General features: G+C 39.6%; 2 pseudogenes; both read right to left on the bottom strand.

The window, feature by feature from the left end:
- Positions 1-6,818: 6,818 nt before the first annotated feature.
- LOC127104250 (PHD finger protein ALFIN-LIKE 4-like) lies at positions 6,819-7,357 on the bottom strand (annotated as a pseudogene).
- Positions 7,358-18,687: 11,330 nt separating this feature from the next.
- Positions 18,688-19,373, bottom strand: LOC127104029 (PHD finger protein ALFIN-LIKE 4-like; annotated as a pseudogene).
- Positions 19,374-21,047: the final 1,674 nt, after the last annotated feature.

The raw sequence follows: 21,047 nt of genomic DNA, 5'->3' as shown, positions 1-21,047 counted from the left end.
CTCTTTGGGACCATATGAAGGCCTCACCCAGACGAGACTCTTTTTAGGGACGTTATTGGCGGATGAGCTTTCGTCATGACAATAACCTTCTTAAATAGTGATTGATGACTTCGGGAACCTACTAACTTAACGTCTTTTCGGTATATCGAGGTGGATGGCGAGATAACCGAGACACCATTCCAATCCTTGGAAGTGGTAAATATAATGGTCGTTCAGCAGGCGTTGGAGACACCAAAATCAGGATCGTCCATGGCCCCGTGGCAAGGAGCTAAAGCTGTTATGGAGAGTGAAAATGCTCAAGATTGGGGCAAAGTGGTGGAAGTGCGAGAGAAGCGGGATAAGTTTGGTTTAGGGTATGACCCGTCATCAAATGAATCTGGTAACCAACATGACAAAGAGCAGATTCCTTCTGTAGAAGAAACATTCACCAGCGCTGGCCATATTTTTGGCAATCAGGTGGCAATGATCGATGATGAAGTTCGTAAAGATGGGGTGTCTAGCTGGATACGACAAGTCGCACCTAATGAAAAACTGACGAACTGGAAGGTTGTGGAAGTACCCCAATTTTTTCAAAAGTAATTTTATTATTTTAAACAAAACCCTGTGCTCTACCCAAGGCAAAATGGCGTGTTGTAGGGCCCTCTTTATCTTTTCAAGAGTTTCTGAATATCATTAATAAAATGGCAATTTGCATTCAAATTTTTGTTCCTTTCCTTTCATTTTGTATTACAATAAAATGACATTAATTCTTATGCACGCACTTTCTAAATAAACTGCATAAATCATAACATGCAGAGACACCACCGAGACCATTGATAACGACACTGCTAGGGTCTGGCATGATTTTGACTGTCCAATCTACCAAGATGAAAATGAAGTGGGGGAAGATTGTGAACTCCCTGAAGAGTTGACCAGATTACTCAAACAAGAAGAGAAGTTCAATCAACCACACCAAGAGGACGTCGAAGTTATCAACCTGGGAACATAAGAAGACAAGAGATAAGTAAGGGTAGGCGTCGCGCTTCAAGATGCAGTGAAGACAAGATTGATAGAGCTCCTCCACGAATATAATGATGTGTTTGCATGGTCATACCAAGATATGCCCGAATTAGACACTGACATCGTGACCCACAAGCTTCCCCTTAAAGAAGAATGCTCTGCCGTCAAACAAAAACTAAGAAGAATCGACCGGATATGGCTCTCAAGATCAGAGAAGAGGTGAGAAAGTAGTTTGACGCTGGTTTCCTGGAAGTCGCTAAGTACCCACAATGGGTTGCCAACATTGTGCCGGTACCGAAGAAAGATGGGAAAGTCCGCATGTGTGTCGACTACCGAGACCTAAACAGAGTTAGTCCCAAAGACGATTTCCCATTACCTCACATTGATGTATTGGTGGATAACACAGCTTAGTTCTCAGTATTTTACTTTATGGATCCCGAGGACATGGAGAAGACCACGTTCATTACCCCTTGGGGCACCTTTTGTTACAAAGTGATGTCGTTTCGATTAAGGAACGTTGGGGAAACATATCAACGTGCTATGATGACTCTCTTTCATGAGATGATTCATAAAGAGATTGAGGTGTATGTTGACGACATGATTGCCAAATCCCAGACAGAAGAAGAGCACATCACTAACCTGGAGAAACTGTTTGCTCGTTTGAGGAAGTTTAGGTTGAGACTTAATCCTAACAAATGCACATTTGGGGTTCGATCTAGGAAGCTTTTAGGCTTTATTGTAAGCCAAAAAGGAATTGAAGTAGATCCCGACAAGGTTCGAGCCATTCAGAACATGCCTGCGCCAAGGACTGAGAAGGAAGTTCGTGGTTTCTTAGGAAGACTGAATTACATCGCCAAGTTTATTTCTCACCTTACTGCCACATGTAAACCAATGTTCAAGCTTATAAGGAAGAACCAAGGTGTGGAGTGGAATGATGAATGTCAAACATCCTTCGATAAAATCAAAGAATACTTACAAGAACCGTCGATTCTAATGCCCCCTACGGAAGGGAGACCTCTCAACATGTATTTAACAGTGCTCGACGAGTCCATGGGCTGTGTATTGGGACAACAAGATGAGACTGGTAGAAAAGAGCATGCCATATATTATTTGAGCAAGAAGTTTAATGATTGCGAGACCAGATATTCATTACTCGAGAAGACTTGTTGTGCACTCGCGTGGGCCGCTAAGCGTCTCAGGCGGTACACGCTAACTCATACGACTTGGTTGGTATCTAAAATGGATCCCATCAAGTACATATTCGAGAAACCAGCTCTTACCGGTAGGATTGCCCGATGGCAGATGTTGTTATCAGAATACAACATTCAATATGTTACACAAAAGGCAATCAAAGGAAGCGTATTAGCATACCATCTTGCTCACCAACCGCTAGAGGATTACCAACCTTTGAAGTTTGACTTCCTAGATGAGGACATCATGGTTGTTAAGGATGCTGAAGACTCCGAACTAGAGGAGAGTCTTGAGCTAAAAGCAGGCTGGACTCTCATGTTCGACGGCGCCTCAAATGCAATAGGTCGTGGAATTGGGGCAGTGCTGATGTCTCCCAAGAATTTCCATCTACCGTTCACCGCAAAACTCTATTTTACCTGCACAAATAACATGGCCGAGTATGAAGCTTGGATACTAGGGTTGGAAGAAGCTATTGAGTTGAAGATCAAGGTACTAGAAGTATTCGGGGATTCCGCTCTAGTGATACATCATATCAAAGGTGATTGGGCAACAAGACATGCTAACCTAATTCCATATCGGGATTACGTGCTAAGGTTACTCCCAAAATTCAACAAAATCACTTTCTCTCATATTCCTCGAGAAGAGAATTAGATGGCATATGCCTTTCTCTCATATTCTCTCATATTCCTCGGGATTACCTTGGCTTCCATGTATAAGTTAATATGGCCCAACCATCAACCCCACATTGAAATTAGGCGTTTTGATGAACCCGCGCATTGCCTGACGACAGCAGAAGAGCCAGATGGTAAACCCTGGTTCTTTGATATCAAACAGTATCTAGAGAAGCAAGAATGCAGAGGCCTCCAGCCTTGATAAAAGGACCATGCGGAGGTTGACATTAAAGTTCCTTTTAAATGGAGAGATATTGTACAAGCAGAACTATGACATGGTTTTGTTGAGGTGTGTGGACAAACATGAAGCTAATCATCTTATGAAGGACATACACGAAGGGTCTTTCGGCACATACACAAATGGGCATGCAATGACGAAGAAAATCTTAAGGGCAAGTTACTACTGGTTAACGATGGAAGCTGACTGTTATCATTACACCAAAACATGCTACAAATGTCAAATCTATGCTGACAGAGTACATGTACCGCCTACCCCGCTAAATGTTATAGCATCACCTTGGCCTTTCTCTATGAGGGGCATCAACATGATCGGAATGATAGAACCCAAAACATCTAATGGACATAGATTTATCTTGGTGGCCATAGACTACTTTACCAAATGGGTTGAAGCCACATCTTACGCGAATGTCACGAAGCACGCTCGCAATGATGGACTGAACAGAGTCGCCACCGAACTTTATTTATTCCTAAAAAGGAAAGGGGAAATATCGATAAAACCCAAGACAAATGAAAGGATAAGATATGGTCATCGCAACCAATATCAGGGTTCGGGAGTCGATTACGCAAGGGGAAGGTATTAGCACCCCTCACGTCCGTTGTACTCAACGGGAACCATTAGGTCAGTTGTGTGCGTTAGTGTTAGTTGAAATATTAGGCTTTTCAATTTATTAGGTGGGAAAGAAAGAGTAAAAGAGAGGAAAATGTTTTTGGATTTTTGACGAAGGACTAAACCTAAGTTTTTTATTAGTGGGCCTGACAAGATTTAAAAATCCTGCTCCTACGTATCTCAAAAGAGAAATCAAGGCTTACGTAGTTCTGGGTAGAAAAATGTTTGTTTGTTGGTCGATTTTAGCGAAAGTCATACTGTATTAATCGACGAAAACATTGTTTTACCCAAAACAGATGAGGAGTGAACGTGTACCACACATCGAACGGATTTATAAATCTACATTCGGAAAAGCGTCATTTATCTCTACTCAACAATCGTGGCCGAAACATGGTTTTGTATCTCTTAAGACAATATATCTTTCATTTAAAAAGGGTTTTGATTAATCGCACGGCGGCGAGAAAAAGTTTGATTGGTTGGATGTATTTTGAGTGATGGCGAGAACTTGGATGAGCGAGATATACATCTCGAATCCTAGTCTCAGGAGTGCACGGCATACGCCATGTTCCACTTCCATCTTTATTGAAAAAGTATTAAGTTAGGAATTAAGTATTTTGGAATTTGATTGAGAAAGGGTCTGAAGAAACCGCATTGACAATTTTTAGGCGATGGCGAGAGTTAAGATTGGCGAGGCATACATCTCGAATCTTAACCTCAGGAGTGCATGGCATACACCATGTTCCATTTCCACCTTTATTGAAAGAGTGTTTAAGTAAGAATTAGGTGTTTTGAGTTTGTTGTGAAAATGACTTGACCTAGATCAAGTATTGATGGACGTTTAAAAGAAATTTGGATAAGTGTTTGAGAGAAAAAAGTGGGTAAATTGGATGATGGCGAAAGCGAGGATTGGCGAGATATACATCTCGAATCCTAGTCTCAGGAGTGCGCAGTATACACCACGTTCCACTTCCATCTTATTGAAAAGGTCTTAACTATAAATTAATATTTTTTTGAGTTTTTATTATGAAAATGGCTTGACATTGGATCAAGCATTTGATGAAGTTTTTGAAATGGGATGGAATAGGAGGGAGAAATGAGTTGATTTGTTTATTGAGAAAATGCTCGACGTTGGATCGAGTCTTTATTTTGTATTTTTTGAAATTGTTGATTTTATTCTTGTGTTAGTATCTAGCTAAACAGCCAAACAATAAAAGAAATAAAAAGTACAAAATTATTACACATTGGGGGAGTGGGGTACATTTGTCAAATGGGGATTAAAAAATCATGAAATAAATAAAATCGGGCCCAAACAAATAATGCATGAGTGTAAGTGCAAGAGAACCGGCTCATTGTAAGAAAGCCCAAGAGTAAGCTATGTGAGGTTGATGGCGATGCTTAAAAGGCAATCGACTTACAAGGGTTTGAAAAAGGGCTCGATATTAAATCGAGAAAATATGATTTTTATAATTTTCAAATGGTTTTGCATGCATGATACAGTTAAAAGAAAAAACAAATCATATTATTAAACAATAAATTGAAAAAGAAATGTGAATAATAAAACATAAAAAGAAAATAATAAAAAAAAATGAAAAAATTACACCTAGGAGTATCGAACCCACCACACTAAAGACCTAAACACCACTCCTCTCCACCAAGCCACTTAACAACTAACTGATAATTTAATACTAATCTAAATATATAAACTAAGGTAAATTAAAAAAGGAAATTAAAACTAAAAAAAACTAGTAAATATGAAACTATTGGACTACCCTAATCAAAATAAAAAATCCTACTTAATTAATATTTTACTCTAAACCTAAATCTAATTTAAATTTCTAACTATTAAATCTAAATAAATAAATAAAATGAAAACAGAACGCCTAAGCCCAGAATCGAACTGGTGACCAAAGAGGCAATGAACTATCTCCATCACCACTAGGCCACGAATGGTTAGTTGCTATGATAATGGCAAACCAAACATATGACCCAGAATAAATGAAATAACAAAAGCTAACAAAAAAGATGAAATGGGCCGTAGGCCCATCCGATCACCTCTATGTCCAAACATCAGTGAAAAAACGTGTTCCAAAATAGGGAAGGGTGATCGAGAAAAGCGCACCTGGTTCTCACAATTTCCTTTCCATTCTTCCTTTATTTCTCCAACAGCACAACAGATCTCTCAATCTGTAATCTCTCTTTCAACCGGCGACGGAGATATTGAGTGAACAGAAGTTTTCATGGATGATGGAAGCGATGACCTTTGGTTGTCTCGGTCCGAACAGGGAGGTGTTTCCAAACATTCGATGGAGGCGATAGTATTACCGGTAATGGCGGATCAATAGGAGCGAAGCCGGGTCAATGATGACGAGCTCAGATCCGGCGACGTCGAAACGGCAAGAAGGGTTTGAAAGGGTGTCGTGGCTGACGGTGGAGGATCCGCTGATGAAGATTCCGGGTTTTTTAGGTTTGGCCGCCTCCCTCTCTCCCTCTTTTCTCCTTTCTCAATTTTTTTCTCTCCCCATCTCACAAACTCGTTTCCTTTTTATATATGCAGCTTAGGGTTTCGGTTGGTGTTTAAAGGCTCAAAGGAGAAAGTTTCAGAAGCACTTTTGTTGCTCAGAAACGCTTTTATCCTGTTTCACGCTACACTTCCGGAAACGGTACCTTGAACTCTTTCTTTCTCTCTGAATTTGTCCTTATGCTCAATTTGGGAAATTTTGGATTCTAATGCTTGTCAATTGTTTTTGTATTACTGCAGTAACATTGAACATTGGAGAAATGCAACAGCAAAAAACACTATGAGTTGTTATCTTGAATCTTCTGAATTGTTGTTGTTGGTTTGCAAGTGATAAACAACTCCAACTCAAACTCATCATCGCTTTTCTTTTTCTATTTTCTGTGTTTTCTTCACTCTGTATTGTTATTGGTGCTTGTATCAGTTTCTATGTCTTGGTATCGGTTTGGTAGAACACAAGAGAGAATCATCCGAAAATGACAACCTGCCGGAAGGAATTTGACCTGCGACTCGGTGTCTTCTATTTGATACTGTTTAATATTTGCTTGCTTGCTGCTGATATCACTGTGGTTAATATTGTGCAGGAAATTGAAGATCAAGCGGTTGCAAGGAAATAAAACAGGTTGCTTGAACCGATGCAGTTTTTGAGGATGGCCTTGGATTTGCTTCCACTGTGGTATGAAACTGAAGACTTCTCCTTAACTTGTTTCTTTGCTGTACCAGTAACAAACTTCAAATATCGATGGCAGTTCATTGATCATACTGAAAAGGCGTCTCCTGTCAAATTGTCGAACCCGAACCTGGCTCCAAAATAGTAGGCAATAGCAAGTAACCATGAATCGCTATGAACAACAACTAAAGACAGCCAATCTTTTTCTGGCATGCTATCCCTGGCAAAGTTAATTCCAAGCACAGGCTCGGGAAGCTCCGGTGGAACTTCTTCAGCAGGTAAATTAACTTCCCACTGCTCACTAGGAAAGCCATATAAGCACAAATTCTCTTTATCAGGATCACATTGGTTATAGAAATCTTCAACATCAGTGGTGAGAGCTTTGATGAGACCAGCTCGACGACCCTTGAAATCCCCAAAAACTCTTCAACAGTGCAAGGATTATACTGTGCGCGCGAGTCCATTGTAGGTTCACGTGGCCTGGCAGTAGAAGAGTGTGAGTGAAGTAGGAGTGAGAGGAATATGCTGAGTTTGTTGTGGATTTGGAAGACCAAACTAGTTCAAAAGGTTACGGTGAGTTTTTTCTGGATCTTGTTATGTTCTTCTTACTTTCTGCTATGGCCTTTGTAACCGGAACAAGGACTATTGTGATGTGTTAGAAAACAAAACAGGGTTGTAATAAAATGACCATTTCTGTGTGTATTATGCAGGTTATGGCTGATGTGATCGGTTATGGACCAGGAACAAAGAAATTGGTTGTAAGCTTCATAATAATTTGCAATTCCTTTATAGCAGTCGTAGGCTTCTGAGAAATTGTTGCATTGTTTGGTTGAGTCAATTTGTCTTCCATTTGTGACGGTATCCAATCCCTTGTTTGGTGGTTTAACAGGTACCCACATCAAAGCATCACTCCCATGGGATTCTTCAATTTCTGGATATTTTGCTTTGAATACTGGTTTGAGAATCCAACTCCACAAGACATAACGACTGCCCATCTAGTGCCAGCAGTGAAGTTTGGTAAAAGTTTCCATTAAAACATTAATTATTACTTGATCATGATTTAGTTGATGCTGTTGTGATTTTGTTATGAATTCGTTACAGGATTCTTGCGTATCAAACTGAAACCATACAGCTGCTGGATGCAATTCGCCTGGCAGCAACTTGCATTGGATTCTGACCTTCATTCAGGCTATGCGCCATCGTTTGTTGCTGCTGCTGTAGTTTGCATATTCCGACACCGTTGCGCCGAATGGTACCAAACATGTCACAACATTTGCCATCGCATTCTGAAGCTCAACCTCGTCGGTTTCATCTGCATCAACTTTGGATTTTAGTAGCCGAGAGAGTGTCTCTTCTGCAGGAGTTGTAGCAGCTTTCTTTCCCGGTGACGTCTTCGTCGATGTCTTTGCAACCTTTGCAGGCTTTTGCCTTGGACTTTGGTTTCACAGGTGCCTTTGACTTGGCAGCGGGTTTGGGCTTGATAGCAGCAGATTTGGGCTTAGCGGCTGTCTTGGCCTTCACAGCCTTTGCCTTGGACTTTGGTTTCACAGGGTACATCACTCTCAATCCCGACAGTATCGGACTATGGAGAATAACAGCTCTCAATTGGGGTAAACGAGCAGCAATATCCAAAGTAGGACCACTCCCAACGGATTGACCATAAAGGATTATGTCTTCATGCTTAGCACCAAAGTTCTCCTCAAGATACTTATATACAGTTTCGATGTCAGCATAAGTATAAGTCTCACTCGGCTTCCCTGATGACTGGATTAATGTGTTTATTATTGGATTTTGTTTTTTCTCTTTTTTTTTTTTTGGAATGAATTATTGGAATGTTATGAAATGAGTAGGTACTATTTGATTTGAAATGCACCATGGATGGATTTTGGATTTTGGATTTTAATTATAAAATGGATAATTGAGAAGTTGGTTTAAATATCTATTTAAATAATAATAACAAATCAGTAAAAACCAAATTAAAAATCAAATTAATTTATTATTCATTTAAAATTACTTGGATATCCACTCTAACATTCATTTGGAAATAAAAATCAATTAGAGTTTTAATCATTAGTAAAAATAAATAATTAAGATTAAATTGACAATTGGAATTAAACTTAATTTGAAATTAAAATCAAATAAAAGGTCAAGATATTAAAATCCGTTTTATACTGATGAATGTATGCAAAATGCAAAAATAAAAAGAAAAAACGGAAAAATTTCGGGATCAAAATCGGGGTATGACAGTTGCCCCTATTTAAGTATCTTCGACTAGAGAATATGAAGCGGTACACTCTTCATATGATCATAGTGGGAGATGATTAAATACTAAAAAGACCCGGATTTTGATCCTGAATCCCCATGACATGATGTGATATGATATGATATGCCATGATATGCATGGATATGCATGGATGCATGATTCTTATTTTCTTTTTTTTTTTATATTTCCTTTCCTGCTAGGGATATGGTGGACCCTTAGCGGGAGATGCTACTAGACAAACCAAACTGTGGGGAATGTTGATGATCCACAGGGAGACAGACAAATGGTAAGAAACAATCTTGTTGAGGAAACAGTCCTGCTGGAGAGTCAGACACACACTGGGAAGTATTCAAAGTGAGATTTGATAATCGATACTTAGAATACAAGGGATTTCGGTGGTAAGTTCACACATGACTTACTAAACCCGAATAAAGGAAAAGATGCTACAACAGGTTCATGTATGACCTGACAACGCTGGGGGATAATCAAGGAGAAAACTCTTCAGAACAGGTTCATGTATGACCTGATACCGGAATAGGGGTTCAACAAACAGGTTCATACATGACCTGAATGGGTATTGAACAAAGAATCTTCAGAGCAGGTTCAAGTATGACCTGACCCCGGAATAAAAGGTTCAATGACAGGTTCAAGATGACCTGAATAGGATTGAACAAAGAATCTTCAGAGTAGGTTCAAGCATGACCGGACCCCGGAATAGAAGGTTCAATGACAGGTTCAAGATGACCTGAATAGGATTGAACAAAGAATCTTCAGAGTAGGTTCAAGCATGACCGGACCCCGGAATAAAAAGGTTCAATGACAGGTTCGTACATGACCTGAATAGGATTGAACAAAGAATCTTCAAAGTAGGTTCAAGCATGACCGGACCCCGGAATAAAAAGGTTCAATGACAGGTTCGTACATGACCTGAATAGGATTGAACAAAGAATCTTCAGAATAGGTTCAAGCATGACCGGACCCCGGAATAAAAAGGTTCAATGACAGGTTCGTACATGACCTGAATAGGATTGAACAAAGAATCTTCAGAGTAGGTTCAAGCATGACCGGACCCTGGAATAAAAAGGTTCAATGACAGGTTCGTACATGACCTGAATAGGATTGAACAAAGAATCTTCAGAGTAGGTTCAAGCATGACCGGACCCCGGAATAAAAAGGTTCAATGACAGGTTCGTACATGACCTGAATAGGATTGAACAAAGAATCTTCAGAGTAGGTTCAAGCATGACCGGACCCCGGAATAAAAAGGTTCAATGACAGGTTCGTACATGACCTGAATAGGATTGAACAAAGAATCTTCAGAGTAGGTTCAAGCATGACCGGACCCCGGAATAGAAGGTTCAATGACAGGTTCAAGATGACCTGAATAGGATTGAACAAAGAATCTTCAGAGTAGGTTCAAGCATGACCGGACCCCGGAATAAAAAGGTTCAATGACAGGTTCGTACATGACCTGAATAGGATTGAACAAAGAATCTTCAGAGTAGGTTCAAGCATGACCGGACCCCGGAATAAAAAGGTTCAATGACAGGTTCGTACATGACCTGAATAGGATTGAACAAAGAATCTTCAGAGTAGGTTCAAGCATGACCGGACCCCGGAATAAAAACAATTGGACTCGGACCGTAAGCAATGGACTACAACCAGCTTTTAACGGACTTTGCCACCAACAATTGGACTTTGAAATGAGTTCTAGTAACAACTGAGCTTGGAATAATGCCTAGCAACAACTGATTTTTAGGAGACACCAATGAGTCTTGAAATAATTCCAGGGAATGACATAGGGGTTCTGGAACTTCATCAGAATAAAAGTGACATGTCTGGGAATTCATCAGAGAGTAAAAGAAACAAATTCTGGAAATGCATCAGAATTACAAGTGATATTCCGGAAATACAACAGAATACAGACACATCTGTTAATATATCAAGGAAATTCTGGAAATACATCAGAATATAGACACATCAAAGAACACCCCGATAGATGGTGAAACATCTGGAAATACATCAGACAAGTCGTGGAAATACATCGATACACCAAGGAGTAATCCGGAAATTCATCGGATAATCCAAACAGAGAATGAACCTTAATGGAAAATTTTCTAATAGGTGCCAACTGGGTTGGACTTGAAAATGACTGCGAAAACCGGATGTGGGTTTAAGGGCACCAAATACAGACTGGAATCAAAGGTCAAAGGATATAGGATCAACAACAAGACCTGGGTCAATGCAAAATGAGCACGAAGTACATTTCGGCCATGCATGATTTGTATTCTTTTATGCATGATATATGAATGATCATGCTATGAGAATGCTGACACCTGAGTGGACTGGGAGTTGGTAAAGGCTTTTTATGGAAGCTCATGATTCCTCAACACCGAGAACTCAACCAAATATTTTATGATAGATGTTGTCAAAGGAGGATTCTATCCAGTTTGATGGCCACAACTTAGCCAATGGATCCTTTTCTAGGATAAATTAATTGTGCTAACATAATTTTCGGGCACTCGTCTTAAACTCAATAGTTGTTGACGTATGGCAGAATTTGTTTGAGCAGTTTGAAAGCGTGAAAGGGGTCTGCCCCTCTGTGGCTCACCTTGCCCCAGTTTGTTGGGACCTTGGAAATGTTCGCTTTGAAAGTGAGTTTGGAAACAACTTGCCATGAGACTACCTCGAGATGGCTTGCCCCAAGTGTTTGAAACTTGCAGCGGTCTGAACTTGACTAACCAAATGTTGGACTGGTAGACTCTTGATTGATTGTCCTTTGGATAGCTGGACTCATTGAGCTCCGAGGTGGCTTGCCCCGGACTAAGTCTTGAAGCAAATTACTCTTGGCTAACTGAACCATGGAGTGATTGGACTTACTGAGCTCTGAGGTGGCTTGCCCCGGTCTGATTCTTGAAGCAGATTACTCTTGCCTCGATGACCCTTAGAGTGGTTAGCTCGAATTAACTAATGCTCAAAATGATTTGCCCCCGAATAGACTTCTTTCACTCCATCTAGTTCCTCAACTGTGTACTGAATTTCTTTGATGCTGAGTGTTGACTCGCAAATAAGATTGTGCATTCAAAAATGGTAATTTTAATTCAATGCTTATGCAAAAATTTGAAACCAAAATTTATTGATATGAACGGGTGAAATACAGTGAACGAGTCGTTGATAAGAACACAAATGGTGATCAACTCATTCATAGTATGCAAGTTGGTGCCATCAAATGATTAACAAAAATCGTTTGGAGTCAAGTTAACACCACCTGGTTATCGTATGCTTTCAAAATGAACCCTGCCTCAATTAGGTCTTTGAAGGGTTGTAACGTGGTCTGGTTCACGGTTTTTTGAAACAAAAGGATATAAGGCTCGAAATTTATTTTTACCCACCCCTTCTTCTTGATGATCTCCAGTTCCTACGTTCAGTTAATTCAATACACGCATTCGACTTCCAAGAGGGTTCGAAGGTGTGATGAGGATTCAAGACGAATTTTCTTGAAATGGCAGTCACCTTATTATTTTTTTTGTTGAGGATTTTGGTGACCTCTTTTGATTGATTTTCTTTATCCCTAATTTTGTCTGGACCGTTTTTTTGAAGCTTTTGGTCCATCGGGATGCCCTAATTTTTGCCTAAGTCATCCTGTGGTATTGACCTGGTGGGCTTTTTCTATTTTTTTTTTAAAGGTGTTGACTGCCACATTATTGGTGGATAAGGATCAACCAACACTAATTTTAGCTTTTCTTAACTTCTTCGACACTTCAACATGTGCGCGAAGGATAACATGTGGTTGAACCTAATTGGAGGGCGTTCATATGGACGATTTTTTTTTTGAAAGATCGAATGCATGATCAAACTATCTGAACATAACTATCCTGCCCCAGGTTAAGATTAAGGGTTTTAGATCCGAAATAAACACCAACTTCTAGGCTCAAAGTGGTTGACTAGGGATTAACTCCTTATCTCTTCAGTGTTTGGGGATTTGAAACAATGCCTTACATCATCGACAAGGTTTTACTCAAAAGCATACCGCAACAATTTCAGGTGTTTCGTTTTCATCATCCTCCCTCCAATCTTTGTTAACACAACGATTTGATAAACAAAAGTGAATGAGAGCAGTATTTTTGTTTTTGTTTTTTAACATAAATGAAAAACGAGTGAATACGAATGGATTAATTCAAAAGATGCATAAACATTTCATTAATCTTACCAATTCAAAGAAAACAACAATGCTTAAAAGCAATTAACAGTCAACATGCAAGGAAACTACAAAAGAAATGCTGAAACAGCCAAATGATTGCCAGCTTTGGGGAATGACTTCTTCAAACTTGAAGGTTGGGATCAACAAGCTTTTTGACATTGGCATGATGATCTTCAAATTCTTTTCCTTCAATCTCATCGTTGAACGGAACCTTCTTGAATCCACTACTCACTTCTCCTTTTCTTTCATTGGTATAGGTCGTGACATTGGAAATCCAAGGCGGTATCTCAATGCTCTTACCAGGAAACAATGATAGCTCACTAGCCACATCCCTGACATCTTCCTTGTGGTACAAAACCTTGAGGGGTGTCAAGGGTCCTTTCCCTTTCTCATTACCTGGCTCAGAAATCAGGGTATATGTACTTGACCCTTCCTCCTTGAGTGTTAGTGACCTTATGTCAATCAATCCTTGCAACTTGAGCTTAAAACTCTTGCATTCCTCGATGGAGTGTCCCATTGTCCCAGTATGGTATCCGCACTTGATCTTCGGGTGATCTTCTTCAAAGACTAAGCTCTTCTTGTTAATCAGTCCTCGTACCAAGGCTTTTAGCGCACAGCAAGAATCTAGGTCATGTCCCAATGCCCCTTTATGGAATTCACATGTTGCATTTGGATTGTACCATGGCAGGTATGGTGACACAGGCGTGAGAGCTCGAGGTGTCACCAAAGCATTTTGGATCAGTAGCGGGTAGAGCTTGCTATATGGCACCGGAATCGAGTCATTGTGATCCTTGTTCCTCTTGTTCTGATTCTGATTTTTATTCTGAACCTGGCTTTGGTGACTTTGAGGAGGAATAACCAGAGGATGTTGCTGATGACGCCTTGAGGGAGGTCCATATACTGGTAAATGAGGAGTTGCCACATAGAATTTCCCTTGACTTGGGGTAACACCAGATGGATGTGGGGTATCATCTCTCTTTGTTGCAGCAGCGTATATTGGGTGACCCTCTTTTCTCAACAAGACTTGCAGGGTTTCCAAGACCCATCTCATTTGGCTCTTCAAAAGATTGAGTTCCTCCTTCAGTGCTTCTTGGCTTTTCCTTAGGTCGTCCATCATCTCCTGAGACAGGGTTCTTTGTTCTAAACGCGTGTTGAGAATCACTTTGCTTCACGGACAAAAGATGGATGAGTTTTTTTGGTATTTTGTCTGGAGAATGACATGCATTATGATGCGATGCAAATGCAATGAATGAATGCAATGCAAGCCATGCATATTTGTGTTTTTTCTTCAATACACGGGTTCAAAAGTCCGAGGTACTGATAAATTTGATTGCTTTTCCAAAATGGGGTTCTCACCGGGTATGATCTAGGGCTTTGTTATAAAGGATCCCCCGAGTCATTGATTCACAAGAATGTTTGACGCTTACGGGAAATACTTTCCGGTCGTCAACTCCATTAAGGGAATCTATTCTGGGTGAGGTTCTCGTACCGACCCTTACGAAGTATACACCTCGCGAGTCCGTACTACGCAACCATCGACTGGGTTCTAGACAGGGTACTCAGAGTCATGGATTCGAAAGACTGTTTGACGCTTACGGAAAATACTTTCCGGTCATCAACTCCATCTAGGGAATCTATTCTGAGCGAGGTTCTCGTATCGATTCTTACGAAGTATACACCTCGGGAATCCATACTACGCAACCATCATTTCTAGTTGGCCAAAGGTTTAATGTTCTAAAAGGTCCTTAGAGTCATGGACCCCTTTGAAACATCGCCGCTTACGAGGTATACACCTCGGGCGACAATATTTGCAAAAGGATCTACTCTAAGTGAGGTTCTCGTACAGACTCTTACGAAGTATACACCTCGGGAGTCCGTACTACTCAACCATCGTCCTATCTTATGTTTTTTTCACTCTAGACTCGGGTGTAGAGTCTTTCCCACATGGTTTGCAATCAAGATCCAAGTACCAACAATCACAATAGAACCAATATTCAACAGATATAACAATAAAGATAGTAAAAACAATAAAGAAAAGCCACACAATTAAACAAACAAAGGCACACAGACGTCCTAACTAGGCTTGACTCACTTAGGGATTTGTTTTCCCCAGCAGAGTCGCCATCTGTCGCACCTCGAAAAAATGGGGATACGACTTCAAAGCGGAGCGCGATCGCACGCTCGCAATGATGGACTGAACAGAGTCGCCACCGAACTTTATTTATTCCTAAAAAGGAAAGGGGAAATATCGATAAAACCCAAGACAAATGAAAGGATAAGATATGGTCATCGCAACCAATATCAGGGTTCGGGAGTCGATTACGCAAGGGGAAGGTATTAGCACCCCTCACGTCCGTTGTACTCAACGGGAACCATTAGGTCAGTTGTGTGCGTTAGTGTTAGTTGAAATATTAGGCTTTTCAATTTATTAGGTGGGAAAGAAAGAGTAAAAGAGAGGAAAATGTTTTTGGATTTTTGACGAAGGACTAAACCTAAGTTTTTTATTAGTGGGCCTGACAAGATTTAAAAATCCTGCTCCTACGTATCTCAAAAGAGAAATCAAGGCTTACGTAGTTCTGGGTAGAAAAATGTTTGTTTGTTGGTCGATTTTAGCGAAAGTCATACTGTATTAATCGACGAAAACATTGTTTTACCCAAAACAGATGAGGAGTGAACGTGTACCACACATCGAACGGATTTATAAATCTACATTCGGAAAAGCGTCATTTATCTCTACTCAACAATCGTGGCCGAAACATGGTTTTGTATCTCTTAAGACAATATATCTTTCATTTAAAAAGGGTTTTGATTAATCGCACGGCGGCGAGAAAAAGTTTGATTGGTTGGATGTATTTTGAGTGATGGCGAGAACTTGGATGAGCGAGATATACATCTCGAATCCTAGTCTCAGGAGTGCACGGCATACGCCATGTTCCACTTCCATCTTTATTGAAAAAGTATTAAGTTAGGAATTAAGTATTTTGGAATTTGATTGAGAAAGGGTCTGAAGAAACCGCATTGACAATTTTTAGGCGATGGCGAGAGTTAAGATTGGCGAGGCATACATCTCGAATCTTAACCTCAGGAGTGCATGGCATACACCATGTTCCATTTCCACCTTTATTGAAAGAGTGTTTAAGTAAGAATTAGGTGTTTTGAGTTTGTTGTGAAAATGACTTGACCTAGATCAAGTATTGATGGACGTTTAAAAGAAATTTGGATAAGTGTTTGAGAGAAAAAAGTGGGTAAATTGGATGATGGCGAAAGCGAGGATTGGCGAGATATACATCTCGAATCCTAGTCTCAGGAGTGCGCAGTATACACCACGTTCCACTTCCATCTTATTGAAAAGGTCTTAACTATAAATTAATATTTTTTTGAGTTTTTATTATGAAAATGGCTTGACATTGGATCAAGCATTTGATGAAGTTTTTGAAATGGGATGGAATAGGAGGGAGAAATGAGTTGATTTGTTTATTGAGAAAATGCTCGACGTTGGATCGAGTCTTTATTTTGTATTTTTTGAAATTGTTGATTTTATTCTTGTGTTAGTATCTAGCTAAACAGCCAAACAATAAAAGAAATAAAAAGTACAAAATTATTACACATTGGGGGAGTGGGGTACATTTGTCAAATGGGGATTAAAAAATCATGAAATAAATAAAATCGGGCCCAAACAAATAATGCATGAGTGTAAGTGCAAGAGAACCGGCTCATTGTAAGAAAGCCCAAGAGTAAGCTATGTGAGGTTGATGGCGATGCTTAAAAGGCAATCGACTTACAAGGGTTTGAAAAAGGGCTCGATATTAAATCGAGAAAATATGATTTTTATAATTTTCAAATGGTTTTGCATGCATGATACAGTTAAAAGAAAAAACAAATCATATTATTAAACAATAAATTGAAAAAGAAATGTGAATAATAAAACATAAAAAGAAAATAATAAAAAAAAATGAAAAAATTACACCTAGGAGTATCGAACCCACCACACTAAAGACCTAAACACCACTCCTCTCCACCAAGCCACTTAACAACTAACTGATAATTTAATACTAATCTAAATATATAAACTAAGGTAAATTAAAAAAGGAAATTAAAACTAAAAAAAACTAGTAAATATGAAACTATTGGACTACCCTAATCAAAATAAAAAATCCTACTTAATTAATATTTTACTCTAAACCTAAATCTAATTTAAATTTCTAACTATTAAATCTAAATAAATAAATAAAATGAAAACAGAACGCCTAAGCCCAGAATCGAACTGGTGACCAAAGAGGCAATGAACTATCTCCATCACCACTAGGCCACGAATGGTTAGTTGCTATGATAATGGCAAACCAAACATATGACCCAGAATAAATGAAATAACAAAAGCTAACAAAAAAGATGAAATGGGCCGTAGGCCCATCCGATCACCTCTATGTCCAAACATCAGTGAAAAAACGTGTTCCAAAATAGGGAAGGGTGATCGAGAAAAGCGCACCTGGTTCTCACAATTTCCTTTCCATTCTTCCTTTATTTCTCCAACAGCACAACAGATCTCTCAATCTGTAATCTCTCTTTCAACCGGCGACGGAGATATTGAGTGAACAGAAGTTTTCATGGATGATGGAAGCGATGACCTTTGGTTGTCTCGGTCCGAACAGGGAGGTGTTTCCAAACATTCGATGGAGGCGATAGTATTACCGGTAATGGCGGATCAATAGGAGCGAAGCCGGGTCAATGATGACGAGCTCAGATCCGGCGACGTCGAAACGGCAAGAAGGGTTTGAAAGGGTGTCGTGGCTGACGGTGGAGGATCCGCTGATGAAGATTCCGGGTTTTTTAGGTTTGGCCGCCTCCCTCTCTCCCTCTTTTCTCCTTTCTCAATTTTTTTCTCTCCCCATCTCACAAACTCGTTTCCTTTTTATATATGCAGCTTAGGGTTTCGGTTGGTGTTTAAAGGCTCAAAGGAGAAAGTTTCAGAAGCACTTTTGTTGCTCAGAAACGCTTTTATCCTGTTTCACGCTACACTTCCGGAAACGGTACCTTGAACTCTTTCTTTCTCTCTGAATTTGTCCTTATGCTCAATTTGGGAAATTTTGGATTCTAATGCTTGTCAATTGTTTTTGTATTACTGCAGTAACATTGAACATTGGAGAAATGCAACAGCAAAAAACACTATGAGTTGTTATCTTGAATCTTCTGAATTGTTGTTGTTGGTTTGCAAGTGATAAACAACTCCAACTCAAACTCATCATCGCTTTTCTTTTTCTATTTTCTGTGTTTTCTTCACTCTGTATTGTTATTGGTGCTTGTATCAGTTTCTATGTCTTGGTATCGGTTTGGTAGAACACAAGAGAGAATCATCCGAAAATGACAACCTGCCGGAAGGAATTTGACCTGCGACTCGGTGTCTTCTATTTGATACTGTTTAATATTTGCTTGCTTGCTGCTGATATCACTGTGGTTAATATTGTGCAGGAAATTGAAGATCAAGCGGTTGCAAGGAAATAAAACAGGTTGCTTGAACCGATGCAGTTTTTGAGGATGGCCTTGGATTTGCTTCCACTGTGGTATGAAACTGAAGACTTCTCCTTAACTTGTTTCTTTGCTGTACCAGTAACAAACTTCAAATATCGATGGCAGTTCATTGATCATACTGAAAAGGCGTCTCCTGTCAAATTGTCGAACCCGAACCTGGCTCCAAAATAGTAGGCAATAGCAAGTAACCATGAATCGCTATGAACAACAACTAAAGACAGCCAATCTTTTTCTGGCATGCTATCCCTGGCAAAGTTAATTCCAAGCACAGGCTCGGGAAGCTCCGGTGGAACTTCTTCAGCAGGTAAATTAACTTCCCACTGCTCACTAGGAAAGCCATATAAGCACAAATTCTCTTTATCAGGATCACATTGGTTATAGAAATCTTCAACATCAGTGGTGAGAGCTTTGATGAGACCAGCTCGACGACCCTTGAAATCCCCAAAAACTCTTCAACAGTGCAAGGATTATACTGTGCGCGCGAGTCCATTGTAGGTTCACGTGGCCTGGCAGTAGAAGAGTGTGAGTGAAGTAGGAGTGAGAGGAATATGCTGAGTTTGTTGTGGATTTGGAAGACCAAACTAGTTCAAAAGGTTACGGTGAGTTTTTTCTGGATCTTGTTATGTTCTTCTTACTTTCTGCTATGGCCTTTGTAACCGGAACAAGGACTATTGTGATGTGTTAGAAAACAAAACAGGGTTGTAATAAAATGACCATTTCTGTGTGTATTATGCAGGTTATGGCTGATGTGATCGGTTATGGACCAGGAACAAAGAAATTGGTTGTAAGCTTCATAATAATTTGCAATTCCTTTATAGCAGTCGTAGGCTTCTGAGAAATTGTTGCATTGTTTGGTTGAGTCAATTTGTCTTCCATTTGTGACGGTATCCAATCCCTTGTTTGGTGGTTTAACAGGTACCCACATCAAAGCATCACTCCCATGGGATTCTTCAATTTCTGGATATTTTGCTTTGAATACTGGTTTGAGAATCCAACTCCACAAGACATAACGACTGCCCATCTAGTGCCAGCAGTGAAGTTTGGTAAAAGTTTCCATTAAAACATTAATTATTACTTGATCATGATTTAGTTGATGCTGTTGTGATTTTGTTATGAATTCGTTACAGGATTCTTGCGTATCAAACTGAAACCATACAGCTGCTGGATGCAATTCGCCTGGCAGCAACTTGCATTGGATTCTGACCTTCATTCAGGCTATGCGCCATCGTTTGTTGCTGCTGCTGTAGTTTGCATATTCCGACACCGTTGCGCCGAATGGTACCAAACATGTCACAACATTTGCCATCGCATTCTGAAGCTCAACCTCGTCGGTTTCATCTGCATCAACTTTGGATTTTAGTAGCCGAGAGAGTGTCTCTTCTGCAGGAGTTGTAGCAGCTTTCTTTCCCGGTGACGTCTTCGTCGATGTCTTTGCAACCTTTGCAGGCTTTTGCCTTGGACTTTGGTTTCACAGGTGCCTTTGACTTGGCAGCGGGTTTGGGCTTGATAGCAGCAGATTTGGGCTTAGCGGCTGTCTTGGCCTTCACAGCCTTTGCCTTGGACTTTGGTTTCACAGGGTACATCACTCTCAATCCCGACAGTATCGGACTATGGAGAATAACAGCTCTCAATTGGGGTAAACGAGCAGCAATATCCAAAGTAGGACCACTCCCAACGGATTGACCATAAAGGATTATGTCTTCATGCTTAGCACCAAATTCTCCTCAAGATACTTATATACAGTTTCGATGTCAGCATAAGTATAAGTCTCACTCGGCTTCCCTGATGACTGGATTAATGTGTTTATTATTGGATTTTGTTTTTTCTCTTTTTTTTTTTTTGGAATGAATTATTGGAATGTTATGAAATGAGTAGGTACTATTTGATTTGAAATGCACCATGGATGGATTTTGGATTTTGGATTTTAATTATAAAATGGATAATTGAGAAGTTGGTTTAAATATCTATTTAAATAATAATAACAAATCAGTAAAAACCAAATTAAAAATCAAATTAATTTAGTATTCATTTAAAATTACTTGGATATCCACTCTAACATTCATTTGGAAATAAAAATCAATTAGAGTTTTAATCATTAGTAAAAATAAATAATTAAGATTAAATTGACAATTGGAATTAAACTTAATTTGAAATTAAAATCAAA

Source organism: Lathyrus oleraceus, chromosome 7 (genome assembly GCF_024323335.1).
Source record: "Lathyrus oleraceus cultivar Zhongwan6 chromosome 7, CAAS_Psat_ZW6_1.0, whole genome shotgun sequence".
In the NCBI taxonomy this organism is placed as follows: domain Eukaryota; kingdom Viridiplantae; phylum Streptophyta; class Magnoliopsida; order Fabales; family Fabaceae; genus Lathyrus; species Lathyrus oleraceus.
Note: the sequence above shows the minus strand (reverse complement) of the source record. Positions and strands in the feature narration are given on the sequence as shown.